We start from the raw sequence: 16,458 nt of genomic DNA, 5'->3' as shown, positions 1-16,458 counted from the left end.
CTCAACAGGTCATCAAGTCAGTGATGTCCATGGCTTGATCTGCCTCTGAATCTCTATCCGGAGTGGAAAATCCTCACTACAGGAATAGTGTCACACAGCATGGGGTGATACCTCAGTACCTAAAGTGCTTGCCACATAGCGTGAGAACCCGAGTCCCACTCCTGCACACATGTAAAGATTCAGGAGTGGCAGTGCACACTTGCAATCCTGGGGATGGTGAGATGGGAGATGAAAACAGGCAGACTTCAGTTTTGCCGGCTAGTCAGCCTTTCATAGTGGTGACTACAGACCTACACAAAAGAGATGAGCTGTCTTCCACACGCATACCTGTGCATGTACACAATAAATAAATAATACACAGCTCAGCAACAGCGCCCTCCACACACACACATTTAACAAGGCTGAGTTCACGCCAATTTCTCCTCCTAAACCTAGCATTATCAACTACTGTGTTACAGATACAGGCCTGTATGGGGAAATACATACAGACAAGTCATTTTTTGATTAACTGGCAAAATCAAGAGGAGAAAAAAATAATAGGTCCAGAGCTCACGTATTGTGTTAGCCACTTGTCCCACATGGATGAAATATTCATAAAAACAAATAGTGTGTGGAACCAATACGGCAAATTCCAGGGATGGGTTTAATCTTCCTAATCCTTTATAAAGCTGTTAGGGAGAAAGAGGTCCAACAAGTCCTTCTCCTGGGCTCTGCTACATACTTCCTGTCTTTATTAGAGAGCAGGATGGGCTGCCTTCTCTCAAGAGAAACGTTTTACAGCTTTACTGAGAGCAATGGCTCTGAATATGGAAGGACACATACTTTGGGGGCACACACACTCTACATCATCCAAGACAGACCTGCTCCAGTCTGAATGCGAAGAGAAATCCTACAGCTGTGCATGCAAATGAGCCAGCAGGACAACTCCTGAAAGACCTAGAATCCATCTTCCCTTTGCTGCTTCTGATCTCCCATCATTCTGCCAGGACTAAGGCTCACGTGGAATGTTGGATTTGGAACTCTGCAGCTACAAATATATGGAAAGGGTATCTGCTGATTTGCCTGCTAATTTCCCTTTCCTTTAGCATGCTCCCCTGCTCCCTGTGTCTGTATGTATATACACACGGAGGCCAGAGATCAATACGGGTGTTTGTGGTGATATCTTGTTTGTACATGTAAAGATTTCTTGAAGATCAGAGGGCAGAGATAGCCACCAGCTAACCATAGAGGTCTGGAGATCTGGAAAGACAGACAGGAAGTGATAAGACTGGGTGGAGAGAGAACTTATCACTTCATAAGGCAGGAGGAGACAGGGACTCTGTTGAGTAGGTAAGCTGGCTGTGGTTTTGCTTCTTCATCTCTCTGATCTCTCAGCATTTTCCCCAATATCTAACTCGGGGCTTTTATTATTAAGACCTATAGGAACTCATATTCCAGGTGTATTCCTCAGTCAGTCTCCACCTTATATGTGCAGACAGGGTCTCTCTTGGCTGATTCTGCTAATGGCTAGCCAGTGAGCCCCTTGGATTATCCTGTCCCCACCCCAATACTTGGGAAGACAAGCATGTGCCACTGTGCCTGACTCTCAGTGTGAATTCTGAGGAAGGGGCGCAGGTCTTTGTGCTTGTTGTGCAACGGAGCCATCTTCCCAGATCCCTCTCTTCACATTTGATAGGAATAGAAGATTCCTTTGTGAAATTCATCCATCCCCACTACACGAAGCAGGTGCCTTGTCGTTCTACTGACCTAATCCTACCTGGCAATTTCATTACCAAAATTTTAGTTCCCCATAAGATGCCTTGGCATGGAGAAACCATTTACCGTTACCACAACTCTTCTAGATCTCATGAGTTTTCCTGGAGGTCCCTCTTTCTAACTACTGGAGGGTTGACTTATGTCAGATCCATTCTAAAAATTCCATTTTACCCAGGTTATCCATTGTCATTTTCCATTAAACAGTGGGATAGATTGCCCACATTTTCTGTTTATGTTTCATTTTTCACAGTACACTCTTTTCACCAGTGATACACACACACACACACACACACACACACACAATCATATATAGAGCATCATATCCCACATTCATTCTGTCCTGCTGTATTCAAGCATATCCTATCATATCATAGAGTTTTAAGCTAAAAAATATATTTTGTATTTTTTCCCATTACATTGACTACAAGGAAGTAATTGAAGCTCTCAAATGACTAAATCAGGGGTGTTCACCTCAAGGCAGTGCTGAACCACAGACCCTCATCCTTCGGTCCCTTACGCTTGCTTTTCCAATAAGCTCCCAGCTGATAATTTGCTCATCGTAGGCCACACCTGAGTACCATCAAATTAAACACGATGGTTAATAATGATGGCAACTACATGAGGTTTAGAATCACCATGGAAACAAACCTCTGGGCATGTCTCTGAAGGAGTATTTAGACTAGGTTAATTGACGTGAACAGACCCACCCTAAATGTGAATGGTTCTGTTCCATGAGCTGGCTTTCCAGACTGAGTAAAAAGGAGAAGGGAGGGCTGAGCACCAGCATCCACCTCGCTCTGTTTCTGACTGTCCATGTAGTATGATCCGCTCTCTGGGACTACTGCTGCCGTGATTTCCTTCCAGAATAGACTCTACCCCACAGCTGTGATCCGATAAATCCTTCTTTCTTGGGTTGTATTTTCTAGGTATGTCACAGCCTTGAGAAAATTAACTGCTAAATAAAGTCAATGTGTCTCTACGTCTGTGATCCTTGGAGAAGAGACCTTGGAGAATAGAGGCTGGGGTGGGACCTGAAATTCTGCATTTCACACAGGCTGATGGAGAGCAGTAAGGAATCAGACAGCTGTGTTGACAGAGGTTTCTGTCCCACCCAATCCTGCAGTCGTTCAGTCCCAAAGAAACACACAGAGGTCTAGATTAATCATAAGCTAGTTGGCCTATTAGCTCAGGCTTCTTATTAACTCTTACAGCCTACCTTAACTCACAGTCATGTGGCTTGGTTCCTTTTATCAGTGAGGCATTCTCATCTTGCTTCCTCTGTGTCTGGGTGAGGACTGCAGAATGGCTCATTCCTCTTCCAGAATTCTCCTCTTTTCATTGCCCCGTCTCTACTTCCTGCCTGGCTACTGGCCAACCAGAATTTTATTAAACCAGTACAACTAACAAGCCTTTACAGGGTGCAAGACCATTGTCCCACAACACAGCTGCAGTGCACAGTATTTCTACATACTTCACACAGTAAGTGAGTGCAGATCTTCTACCTGACTCCAAACCTGCCTCCTCATCCACTCTACTGCCTCCCTACACAAGCTTGGACATTTTTTTGAGAAAACAGAAGTCCAGAGGGTTCACAATACCTAACCAGATACCATGGCTAGCTGGGTATGTTTGCAATAGAACACAATTCTGCTCTCCTACTGCTCACCCACAGCAGTGCTTAAGAGTTCACCAAGCCTTGGGTCTGAGCCATGGACTCAGATCAATTTCTCAGTGAACCCAATTTAAGAAGAAAAAAATAAAGCCAGGAAATGGGCAAGAGATCACACCATCACATTCAGTGACACGGGCCCCTAAGCAAAGTACAGAAGAGAGACACAATGTGCTTCCAGTCACTCAAGTATCAAATCTTGATCTGACCTTGAGCAACTGGAGGCCCTGGACAGTTCCCTGGCCACTTACAAAAGCCACCCTCCAGGGCAGTCAGGGCACTTCCTGACTGTAAAGGGAAAATATAAAAAGGCCAATAAGGAAGCCATGAAAACCCAAAGTTCAAGAGACAAATCTCCAAGATTGGTAGTCCCTGGCCATAGGGGTCTTTTCTCTGGCCTTCACATAGGGTGTGCATTGGTTTCAGTGACTTTTATTTGCACTCTAGGACATTTTAAATTATAGTTCAAGACAAAAAAAATTTGTAGAGTTCAGATGCATGCTTTATCTAAGTCAGTTTTGGTTGTAAAGGGAAAGATGTGAGGATGGTGGCTGGTGAAGTAGCCATGAGGTCTTATAAATTAAATGATAGTTGTATTAGACTACACTAGTGAATGAACCCAATATAGAATACATACACAGACATTTACTGGGGGCATGTGTGTGATGGATTCTATGAGTAAAAGGAAGTGGGTTGACTGGATTGGCTTCCATGGCTGTGGGCTGGACAATCCAACAATAGCTCCCTGGATGCTGGAGATTCTAAGAACCTGGAATCCACCAACAATGCTACCTGAGTCCAAGGTTAGGGCCTGGGAGCTCCCTGCAAGGCTCTGGTAAGGACCACAAAGCTGAAGCTGCAGTCTGGTGTCTATAGAGGCTAGCAAAGGCAATAGACATGCTCAGAATGAAATCACACACGCTGCCTGCCTTCCTCCTTCCCCCATTGTTTGTCCCATGTGGTCCCTGGCCTATTGAATAACGCCACCTCCATTCAGGTCAGTCTGCCCTCATCAATTGCTCAACTGCTGTACCTTTTGTCTCTGGGAATGACACAGTCAGAAATGTGCTTAATGAATCTCTAAGGCGTTTTTTGTCCGGCTGTGTGAATGAGCAAGATCAATCACCTTAGGTCAGAATCCACATCTGGAAGCTCACAACTGCCCATAACTCAAATACAGGGTATCTGACACCCTCTTCTAGCCTCTTCGGACACCTTCACTCAAATGCCCATACCCACACATAAATATATACACACAGAGAGAGAGACATAGATAATTAAAAATAAAAATAAAGCTTACAAAATGATTAATTGTTAAAATGGTCATTCAAATAGCCATGGGACCTGTCATGAGGATGTAGGGGGATGGCATATAAAATAACTCCTCCTAAATAAGAGCAAATAAAATTATTTCCCTATAGTTCCCAGGCAACCCCAAACTGGCAAATTCTATAGTCTTTTGAATTTATGAAGCTGTGGAAGAACAGAGGCCTGTGAGACCTGAGGGCTTGTCAGAAAGGAGATGCAGGACTGAGTCCAGGCATTAGAGAAGGCCTTTAGCTAGTCAAACACTAAAGGGAAATAAGCACAGGATGCTTGACTGGCCCTGGCTGCTCCATCCAGGAGGCCTCTCCTCTTTGAAGGACAGCTGAACTCCTGGAGGCACAAGGTGCTACCACACCTTTGACTTAACCCCTGAGTGTCCAGTCATCATGAAGAGTTAGTTAGCATCTTCGAAAGATGATCATTTGTTGGCTCCGGGAAAATGCCACCTCTCTGAAACAGCGTGTGTTCTAGTCGTCACTCGAGGGTTGGTGGCCCTGCTGCTCTTAGCCAGGTGTGTCACTGAACCAGGACCCAGCTGGCAAAGTCCTGCTTTAGCATAATTTTAAATTGCCGTATCAGCAGAACAGCTCTCTTCTGTCTAAACTGCTGAGCAGTTAGCAGCACCCTGTGGGTACATTTCCAGGCGGAGTCCAGTCCTTGCGTGTAGTTCATGTGGCTGCCGGCCATCCTTATTGTTAACTGCTCACAATAAGGCGTACACGGAAGTGGACTGAAGGCAGTGGGGGCAGGGTGGTAAATTTAACAAAATTTACACTCGGATGCTCTTTTCTTAAGACAAAAGATTTTCCCACATTTTCATCACAATGTTAACACCACACACACACACACACACACAGAGAGAGAGAGAGAGAGAGAGAGAGAGAGATTCAACCTTATCCTCCAGTGTTACAGGCTCCTTGCAGTTCGAAGGTAGAAATAATGAACCTACAGAAGGGAGTGACAGATTTTATCTCCAAGACACTGACCTGAATGACTCCATTAGCATTGTTCCAAATGGAAAGTCGCCCTCCCTTCATGGGGAAAGAAGGAGCTGATAGGGGCACAGGATGCACCGAGATGTTCCGTTTCCAGGAGAAACTGGATCCTTCCCCAGATCCAAGGACAAGCTGTGCCCTCATCCTTGCATCCCATGGCTGCCACACTCTATTTTTGGGATACTTGTCTGCAACAGATTAGCAGCCTTCTGAACAAGAGTCACCTAGTACCTCTCTTGCTTTCTCTGAAGTCCACATTAGCTACAGAGGTGGGGAGATCTGGTACCCAGCTCCAGTGGCCACCATTCACCCATTTCCCTTCTGGAACTCTTTTCTCTGTAAGATCAAAGCCCATTGTAGTATGCAGAGATGTGACTTTCTAAAAATAGAATCCTTCTGGGTCCCCAGCCATGCAGATGAAATTGAAGAAGAGAAGGGAGTGAACTTGGGGGCTGAGTGGAGTTGGTAGAGGGGAAGAGAAAATAAACACAGAGAGCACCCCTGGAAATTTTTGGTTAAAGTGTCTCATTTAACAAAATGAAGAGGCCCTGGGGGCTGGGAAGGTAGCTCAGTTAATCACCAGTACCCATATAGACAAATTCCTGCCTGGGTGCACACTTGTAATCTCGGTGCTGGGAGCACAGATGGAAGAACCCATGAGATTAGCTGGCCAGCCAGCCAGCTTTGCCTGTCCAGGGCATCCTGTATGTCCCAACAAGAGACCCTGGCTCAGAAGAGAATGTACACAGACTCAAGTTTGACACTAAAGGTGAACCTATCTATGCCCTGACATATGAACACACTTGCGCAAGCATGGACATACTTGTTTGAGCTTGCACACATATATACACCCATACCCACTTTGAAGACACACTAAATTCAATTTCCATCTTTTATTTGGGTATCATTTTTATTTTAACTGTAGATAAACTGCTGAGTTGAGGCATTGGTATAGCAATGATTCCAAATGTCCTACCCACTTTATGGGCTTTGTAGGCATTCAGAAGTTCTTACCAAATACCACTCAGGAGCCAGTCTCTTTATTGGCAAAATTAAGATACCAACATTTCTCTCTACTTCTAATACTTCTCCCTCTCATTACAATTAAATGTTTAATACCTTGCATATTTACCTCACGTGTGACACCTACAATAAGGTCAATAATTATTGCCTAATTATAACACTAACCATAATGCAAACATTTAAGGAAAACATGCATATGCCAAGATAAAGACCCCATATGCAAATTTGTCCATAAGCAAGTAAGGCTTGCAGCTGTTTTTCAGCCCTTGCTTGGACTAAAACTGCAAAATCCAAGTTTGTTAGAGTCTGCTTGTTCTCCAGAGAGGAGAGGCATGGCGTCTGGCTCACTTCCCTTCTTCCCAGCATTCTGTTCTGTCTACTCCACCTACCTAATAATAGTCTGACCTATCAGACTAAGCAGTTTTCTTTGTTGATTAACCAATGAAACAGAAGATTGACAAATGACCTTCCCACATCAATTGGATGCTAACCACATTTAAAATGGGCTTTTAGATGGGTCGGAGAAATGTCTCTGCAGTTAGGAGACTCAGTGCTCTTTAGAGCCTGAGTTCTGTTCCCAGCACCCAATCACCTGTAACTCCAGCCCCAAGGGAACTGACACCCCAACCTGTACTCCATAGACACACATATGGCATACATACAGGCATACCTATACATACATACATACATACATACAGGCAAAAATACATGCCTATAGATAAAAATGGCAAAAATAAAATATGATTTTTATAGCTTGAACAATTATGTATATAAAATGGATTTTTTAATTAAAAAATAACCTACATATAAAATTCAAAAGAAATTCAGACCTGTGGAAGCTACCTCCAGCTCTTCCACAGGCCCCTGTGTTAGGCAGCCTCTGTTCTTTGCCCTAAGGGCTGCTGGGAAATCCTTGGTCTCTATTCAACTCAAGGCAGCCTGACAAGTGAAGGTTACTGAGCCACGCTGCCTTTTGTTTCTGTGATAGAATGCTAGCTAAGAATTCCTTGGGAGAAGAAAACTTTACTTGGCTTATATTTCCACATCACAGTTCATCATTGAGAGAAGCCAGGGCAGGCACTCAAGCAGGAACCCAGAGGTGGTAATTGAAGCAGAGGCCACGGGGAAACCACGCCTACAGGTTTGTTTTCCGAGGCAAGCTTTCTTAGACCTGCCCAATTAGCAATCAAGAAAATGATTCAGAGGTTTCCCGCAGGCCAATCTGAGGGAGGCAATTTTTCAATGGACTCTTCCCAGGTATCAAGTTAGCCACCATAGTCCTTGGCATTATTATTTCATTTAACAAAGAATCCAACATAGCAAATCTACAAAGGCAGAAACAGACCAGAGGTTACCCAGGACAGAGTCAGAGAAACTAACCCCAGAACGGCATGGAGGCATCTTCCTGGGCAATAAATATTATTGCACTCTCCTAGTGACAGTCACATGAACACACACATTATTAAGTTGTGCATCTAAAAGTTATAGTTAATGTACAAAAATGTATTAAACTCATTTTAAAAATCCTCTTGATTTTAATGAAGAGGTCAGAGAAGGCAGTTGACTGTGAATCCAATTATAGGTGAAAAATTATCCAATCTTGTTAGAAAGTGGAGGAACAAGGCTAAGAAGATAGCTCAGGGGGTCAAGGACTTGCTTGCCAGCATGAGGAGCAGGGTTTGGATCTCTAGAACCCAGGTAAAAAGTTGAGGTGTAATAGTTTATGCCTATGATCCCAGCATGGGACAGGTGGGGTCAGGAGCCTTAGCACAAGGTCATCTCCGTCCAGGGAGATGTCCTGTCCCAATGTTTTTTAATGTGGTGCACTGTAGAGGATCACAATAATGCAGTCCCACACTAGCTCATAACTGAGTATAATAAAGGGTTCTTTATTTAGGGGTGGACTCACAGATCATAGTCCTCTGCATGAGCGGGGAACAGGAACCAAGTCCAGCCACAGAGAAAGGGAGAGAGAGAGAGAGAGAGAGAGAGAGAGAGAGAGAGAGAGAGAGAGAGAGAGAGAACATATTTCTACATCTGTTTTTATAGCACCCAAGGCCACACCCAAAGTGGTCCAGCATCTCCAAGGCCATTGGCTGAAGGAGTTCCCCCAGCAGAGAACACATGAGGAAGACATCATAACATCAACCTAAGTCATTACACTCAAGCATACATATATGAGCACACGCACACAAGAAGGGACCAGGTGAGCAGAGCCTCAGAGGGCAGAGCCATCTAAGGTGGGGCCGTCACAGGCAGGGCCAAATGAGGCCAGGTTAGGGAACTCAGCAGGTGTTTGAGCAAAGGTCTCCCCCAGAAATGATTGCAGAAGAGGCAAGTGTCTGCACCCAGTCCCTGCACAGCCTCAGCCTCTTGTCCCCCAATTTGCATCCTCTGACTTTTACCCCCGTCCGGGTTTCAGAGGCCTCTGCTGGTGCTTAGAATTCTAGGGATTTTCAGAGGTCGGGTTAATACAAGCTGTCTTGCTCCTGGGCCTCCCTGCTTGTGACAGCAAGGAGCTATTTTACTGCCTGAGTGTGGATTTACCTGGGGGTTCCATACTTAAAAAGACAGACTTATTTTTATCTCTTTCAAAAGCCCCACAGCTTTCCGTACAAAGGAAAGATGAGCGAATAGACTCTGATTCTTTTGGCTAGGGAGAAAGAGAGAGAAAACCAGCCTGAGATATGTTGCCTTGTCGCTTTTCATTCCCCCTTGTTAATTTGGAAATGCGCTTCAAGCTGGTCTCTGTGAACCTTTTGCATGGAAGTACCCTAGACCGCACAAAGATGAGTTCTGGAAATACTGGCATGCTCTGGAAGCCGGCTGTCACTGTTGGCCGCACATAGCAATTTAAAATTATTGGCACTCTTAAATTAAGTGCGTAAATCTAAAGGTGATCGCTACTGGGAGAGCGGGGATTGCGTGGCTGTTTCTACTATAACACTCTTCAATTTCCTTTAAGCAGGTCATTTTGGGTAGCGATAAGGGACACTGATTTGCCCAGCATGCATTGATTTAAAACTCTTGGAATTTTCCATTCATTTCTACAAGTCCTTTTGTTTGTGTGAAGCCCTGCTCTGACGACTTAAATCAGTTCAGATCAGTTTCTACCACATGTGCCCCCGAACCCTAGTATAATTTAGGAATCTGCTTTTTGGTGTGCAAACTTAGCAGTAATTTTTGGCTAAGCCAAAAATGAGCACACCGGCAGATGCATTTGCCTTTCAAAAACCACAAGGCCATTAAAGTGAGATTCTTCAGTGTCCGGTGTCAAGCAGATAGAGAGGAAACGTATATATTGGGTTTTCAAGATATTTGCTCCAGCATGCTGCATTCAATTTCTCAAAAATAATATGAATTTTATCAGAATGTAATGCCTGTTGTAGAGTTTTCTGTCCTTACTGCAAACCACCATGTTCTGCAACCTGTCTCTAGAAGAAAAATGCTTTTCCTGAATTAAATACACTCGAATGAAGTCACATGGAGAGATAAACTGGAAATAGAATAGTGTAAAAAAGAAAGTCAGTGGATGAATTGCCTTATACATGAAATCCCAAAATGTCTTCTTATTAAGTACTTTAAAAGGAGAGGCAAGGAGACTATTGTTCTAAAAGTAAATAAACAAGGATTTGAAAATAAGTGGTAGGGATTCTTGCTAGGCTACAACAGAAATATGGTTATAATATTAACAATAAAACACAGGTATCCCTGCCTGACTCAGACTGTGTGCTCACTGCACATTCTCCTCACGACACTCCCGGGACATCCCTATGGCAGCACCCCTTACCCTCCTCACGACACTCCCAGGACATCCCTATGCCAGCACCCCTTACCCTCCTCACGACACTCCCAGGACATCCCTATGGCAGCATCCCTTACCCTCCTCACGACACTCCCGGGACATCCCTATGCCAGCACCCCTTACCCTCCTCACGACACTCCCAGGACATCTATATAGCAGCATCCCTTGCCCTCCTCACGACACTCCCAGGACATCCCTATGGCAGCATCCCTTACCCTCCTCACGACACTCCCGGAACATCCCTATGGCAGCATCCCTTACCTTCCTCACGACACTCCCGGAACATCCCTATGCCAGCATCCCTTGCCCTCCTCACGACACTCCGAGACATCCCTATGGCAGCATCCCTTACCCTCCTCACGACACTCCGAGACATCCCTATGGCAGCATCCCTTACCCTCCTCACGACACTCCCGGAACATCCCTATGGCAGCATCCCTTACCTTCCTCACGACACTCCCGGGACATCCCTATGGCAGCATCCCTTACCCTCCTCACGACACTCCCGGGACATCCTTAGGTCAGCATCCCTTACCTTCCTCACGACACTCCCAGAACATCCCTATGCCAGCATCCCTTACCCTGTTTTCCGACTCCCTCTTCATCCATCTCTCAGTGCTGGGGAGATGGCAGAGTTGGGAAGGCACTGGCAGCTCAAGCCTAAGGACCAGAGTTCAAATCTACAGGACCCAGAAGCCAAGCCAGGTGAGCATGGTGGCCCATCTATTATCACAGCACAACACAGAAAGAAGCCACATATCCCTGACTGGCAAGCAGGACTGGTCCCTATCTGCCAGCTCTGGGTTCTGTTGAGAGACCCTGCCTCATCAAATAAGGTGGGAAGTGAGACACCCGATATCCACATTGGTCCTTGATAGATGCATGTGGACTGCCCCATGATGGTCCATGCACTCTCACACACACACATGCATAATGCATCCATGCACATACACTACATAACATACATGTGGGAAAAAGATCAGATTCTTTTCAACTCAGTTTTTTTCATACACTACATAACATACATGTGGAAAATAGATCAGATTCAACTCAAACTCACTGTATAGCCCCGGCTAGGTCTTTGTTCATCCCACTTCCCTTTCCTAACTGCTGAGATTACAGATGTATCCCACTATGCTCTGCCACGCCAACACACACACACACACACACACACACACACACACACACACACACACACACACAGAGAGAGAGAGAGAGAGAGAGAGAGAGAGAGAGAGAGAGAGAGAGAGAGAGAGAGAGGTCAGAATTATTAAGTTCTCTGTGCCTTTCTCTTTCTTCTCCTCCCTTCCCATTCTTTCCTCTGTTCCATCTCCCCACACCTCTTCTTATTACAGCTAACTGGGGTCTAACCATCACATAGGCTGTAAAAATTCTCCTTTTGTACATACACACTACAAATGAAATCCTGAATTTGTACCATTTCCTAGCCATCTGTGCAGTTCCATCTTGTAATATTCCATTACTCCCCAAAGCTCGCTCAGGCCTATTTGCAATCAACATTGCACCCCAAACACCCAGGCAGCTCCTCCCCTGGCAACTGCTTCGGAGTCAGGAGAGCTGTGCAGGCGTTTACATTAATCTTGATTCACTTTATTTTTAAGGTTTGAGTTTCTGTGTGTTGTTGTGGAATATTTAACTGTTTAAAGATGTGTTACATTGGTTTATGCTGCAGAACATGACTAAAGGTGTACTCCCTTTGTTTATGCTAAAGAACATGACTTTAAGTGTGTAAGGGTGTGCTCCCTTTGTTTATGCTAAAGAACATGACTTTAAGTGTGTAAGGGTATGCTCCCTTTGTTTATGTTGCATTTCTTTAATCATGAAAAGATGTGTTATGTCTGTTTCACCATGCCTGCCTAAGGCACCTGATTGGTTTAATAAGAAGCCGAAGCGCCAATAGCTAGGCAGAGAAGGGATAGGCTGATCTTGAAGGCAGGGAGAGTAAACAGGAAGAGAAATCTAGGCTCAGGAGGAATGGGAGATGAAGGAGAAGAGAATGAGGGAAAAGAGGAGGACATGCCCAGGGTAAGAAACTGGGACACCGCCAGACAAACAGATATAAGAAGCTGTGAAAGTAAGATATGCAGAAGGAATGAAAAGGAGCAAACCCAGAGGCAAAAGGTAGATAAAGAGAAACAGAGAAATTTAAATTAAAAGAGATAGCCAGAAAGGATCCTAAGCTAGGCCAAGCATTCAAAATTAGTAATAAGTGTCCGTGTTGTAATTTGGAAGCCAATTGGTGACCAAAAGAAAAAGTCTGGTACAGTATATATCAGCAATGCTTGCCCATTGTCATTGCTGAGGTATATTCTACTACATGGTTATTTGATAACAGTGAAGACTGAAATGTCTTTGTTTTTGTGCTATTGTAAATGCAGCCATTATGAGCACTAGTGTATATGTTGGATTAGAAGATAGACTTACATTGTATATATGTAGCCATTATGAGCACTAGTGTATATGTTGGATTAGAAGATAGACTTATATTTGTCTTGGGCAGAAACTTCAGATACGATAGTTCATAACATGAGCTCATGATGTTCAAGTTTGCAAAACTCCTCTTACCTGTTTCTAAGGCAACCACATCAATTTGTGTAAACACCTTTTTACAGGCATCCTATATAATTCAAAGTCACTTAAGGGAAAGGAACGACACTCAAGGTCATTCAGTTCCTTGCTTAAGGTTACTAAAGTTGTGATCTTAGGGGGGTAAAAAACTAAACCAAAAGCCGCATAGACATTTGGCTGTGATTGGGGCAGACACCAATTCTCTGACTGTAAAATTAGGCTTGTCAGCCTGCTTGGTAAGCCACAGAGAGACATATTCCTGTTAGACCCAATGGAAGGCTCCCCAGAAGTAGCCTTTTCCTGTCTACTTTTAGCAGAGTGGACTGAGATACTAACACAGAAGCAGCCCAGACAGTGGCATAGCAGTGACAGCAGAGGGAACAGCACCGTGAGCTACAGCAGGGACAGAGGGGACAAGTGCTTGACAGCCAGCGGAAAGGGCAAGTGAACCATAGGTGGGCCGAGCTGCGAAAGCATCAAGACAGCCAGCGGCTTTTGCTGCTGACCCAGGATAGGCTCTAAGGCCATGCCTCTCAGCCTTCCTGCTGCTGCGACCCTTTACTTCAGTTCCGCGTGCTATGCTGATCCCCAAACATACAATTGTTTCATTGCTACTTCAGAACTCTAATTTTGCTACTGTCAGGAGTCATAATGTAAGTTTCTGATATGCAGGCTATCTGATGTGCAGGCCCCAAAAGGGTCATGACCCAACAGGTTGAGAACCATTGCTGTAAGGGATCAAAGAAGAGAGAACTCAGGCCCTAGTGAAAAGAATCCCCCGAATCTGTCAAGCTTTTATGCACAAATATCTCAGACATCCCAGACCAGGGTTGGGACACAGACCATTGTCAAGGGCTGGGGAATGCAGATGTTTGGGTTTGTGTGGAAGCTATAGTACCAGCTACAGTACCAGTTGGCCCAGGAACCTGAACTCCCAAGACTCTCACAGGAGGTGACTTATTTGAAGATCTTATTATCTCAGTGCTAGGCCCCCAGAGAACGATGGTGCTTGGGGAGCAGTTTGGACTGAGTGTCTGCATGAGATCCAGAACACTGGAAGGCACCACCTGTTGCTGTTCATACCAGTTTGTGGCTGCTGTCCACTGCAGTCAACACCAAGAGTTCTAGAAGCTGGCAGAGGTCAGCCCTTGAAGACTTTCTTCCTGGAAAGTGAACATGCATGGTCTGTGATGGCCAGAAGAGGGCGCTGTATCCCCTAGAGTTGAGACACAGGCTATTGTGCCCTCTACCCCTGGGTGCTGGGAGCTAAACTTCAGTCTTGTCCCCTGAGCCATCTCTTCCACTGCTGCAGCCTTCTCTAAGATGTGACTTCATGGAGTGTAAAAAGAGCTTGTCCTTGGCCACTGTCGCAGTGAAACATGTGTCCTTTGATGGCCTTGTATGTTAAGCGGGTTTTAAGATAAACAAAATGTATAATAGTTTAAAAAGCAATTAGACATTAAGGCATGTGTGGTGGCTTATGAGCCAGTAAACACATCCCAGAGAGCACTGAAAACTTGGAGTTCCTGCGTGAATAGCCAAGAGGGTAGATAGTAACTTTAAATATAGAGACCATTTCTACTTTTTACTCGGTGTGTCTATTTATAAGGTTAATGAAGGTCAAGGGATAGGCATAAAACTGCTTTCAGGATAAAGCCAATCTGGGACCCAACAAGGTCACAGAACATAAAAGCTTACGTTTTCCAAGTACAGAGAATTTAACCAGTTGACTATGCTAGTCACTGCATATATGCGGTCAAAGTTCTATATACCACAACTTTTGCAATTAATTTAAAATTAACAGTTTTTATAAAGTTCTTAGGTTTATAATGCAAAGTTAGATTTTTATTTAATTTCTATTTTTTCTCCAGAACTTTGTGTGCATATGCACACATACACGCACACATTTGTGTACATATATGGTAGTTAGAAGTCATCTTTGAGTATCATTCCTCAGGAGCCATTCCCCTTGAGTCTTTGAGACAGGGTTTCCCACTAGCCTTGTGATCACTGATTAGGCCAGGCTGTCTGGTCAGAGAGTCCCATGGATCCACCTGCCTCCCCTGTGCTGGGATTACAAGTGTATGTCACTATACACACCCAGCTTTTTACCTCATGGTTGGGATAGGACTCAGACCCTAATACATACATTGCAAGCACTTCATTGATTGAACCATCTTCCAACCCTCTTGGAGAAGTATTTTATATTGTTGTTTTGGTTTTTTAATATATACATATTATAGACATATATAATAGATAGATAGATAGATAGATAGATAGATAGATAGATAGATAGATAGATTGATTGATCTGTTGAAGAGTATTCCACTATTCTTAGGAGCTGAGCTAAACTCAGAGTCCTTTATGATTTGTTTTTGAGTTACCTAGAAGGGGAGGGTATTATACAAAGATGGCCACAATCTGGTCACATGACATTGAGACAATGTCAACTGTTCAAAACTGCCTCTCAAGGATTAAATTCAGAAGGATTGCAGGGGCTGGGGAGATGACTCATCAGTGAGGAAAACTTATTTTTCTTGCAGAGGACGCAGGCTCAGTTCCCAGTACCCACATAGTGGCTCATAACCATCTGTAACTCCAATTCCAGGAGCTCTAATGCCCTCTTCTGGCATACATAGGTACTGCATACAAATGGTGCACATATAATATACACATGCAAAAACATTCATACACATAAAATAAAAATAAAGAAACCTTTTTTAAAAAATGATATAAAATGCTTCATTATCTGTGGGAGCCCGAAGTTTTGAATCCATTCCATCTTGACTAAAGGTCAGAGAGTTCAAACCTATTCTTGCTCCTCAAAGGCCAGACAACAGGGTGTTTGACTTAGGGCGTGGTTGCTAGGTGTTTTGAGATCTAAGGAGGTAATTATGCTTGCTTGTTCCTTGTATCATGGTAAGGAAGTCTTTTGCCTTCCTGGTGTGGGACGTGCTTCTGTATATGTGTTGCTTTTATTGGTTAATAAAGAGGCTGTTTTTAGCCAATGGCTTAACAGAATATAGCCAGGCTGGAAGAGCTATCTATATAGAGAGAGGAGGCAGAGGCAGAGATGCCATGTAGCCACCAGAGGGGAAAGACGCGTGCTGCCAGCTGGAACCTTGCCAGTAGGCCACAAACCTTCTGGTAAAATATAAAATAATGAAAATGGGTTAATTCTAGATGTTAGAGCTAGCTAACAATACGTTTAAGCTTTGGCCAAACAGTATTGCAAATAATATAATTTTTCAGTGATTATTTCATGGCTGAGCAGCCGGGAATGAACTAACAGCCTC

At 44.2% G+C, this 16,458-nt stretch overlaps 1 protein-coding gene across 3 annotated transcripts in view; it reads right to left on the bottom strand.

Annotated features, from left to right (window-relative positions):
• Positions 1–16,458, bottom strand: part of Rbms3 (RNA binding motif single stranded interacting protein 3) — a 1,334,377-nt gene that overhangs the window by 1,072,778 nt on the left and 245,141 nt on the right. The window lies entirely within an intron of this gene.

This window comes from Microtus pennsylvanicus, chromosome 3 (assembly GCF_037038515.1).
Source record: "Microtus pennsylvanicus isolate mMicPen1 chromosome 3, mMicPen1.hap1, whole genome shotgun sequence".
In the NCBI taxonomy this organism is placed as follows: Eukaryota; Metazoa; Chordata; class Mammalia; order Rodentia; family Cricetidae; genus Microtus; species Microtus pennsylvanicus.
This window is presented reverse-complemented; position numbering and strand designations above follow the sequence as displayed.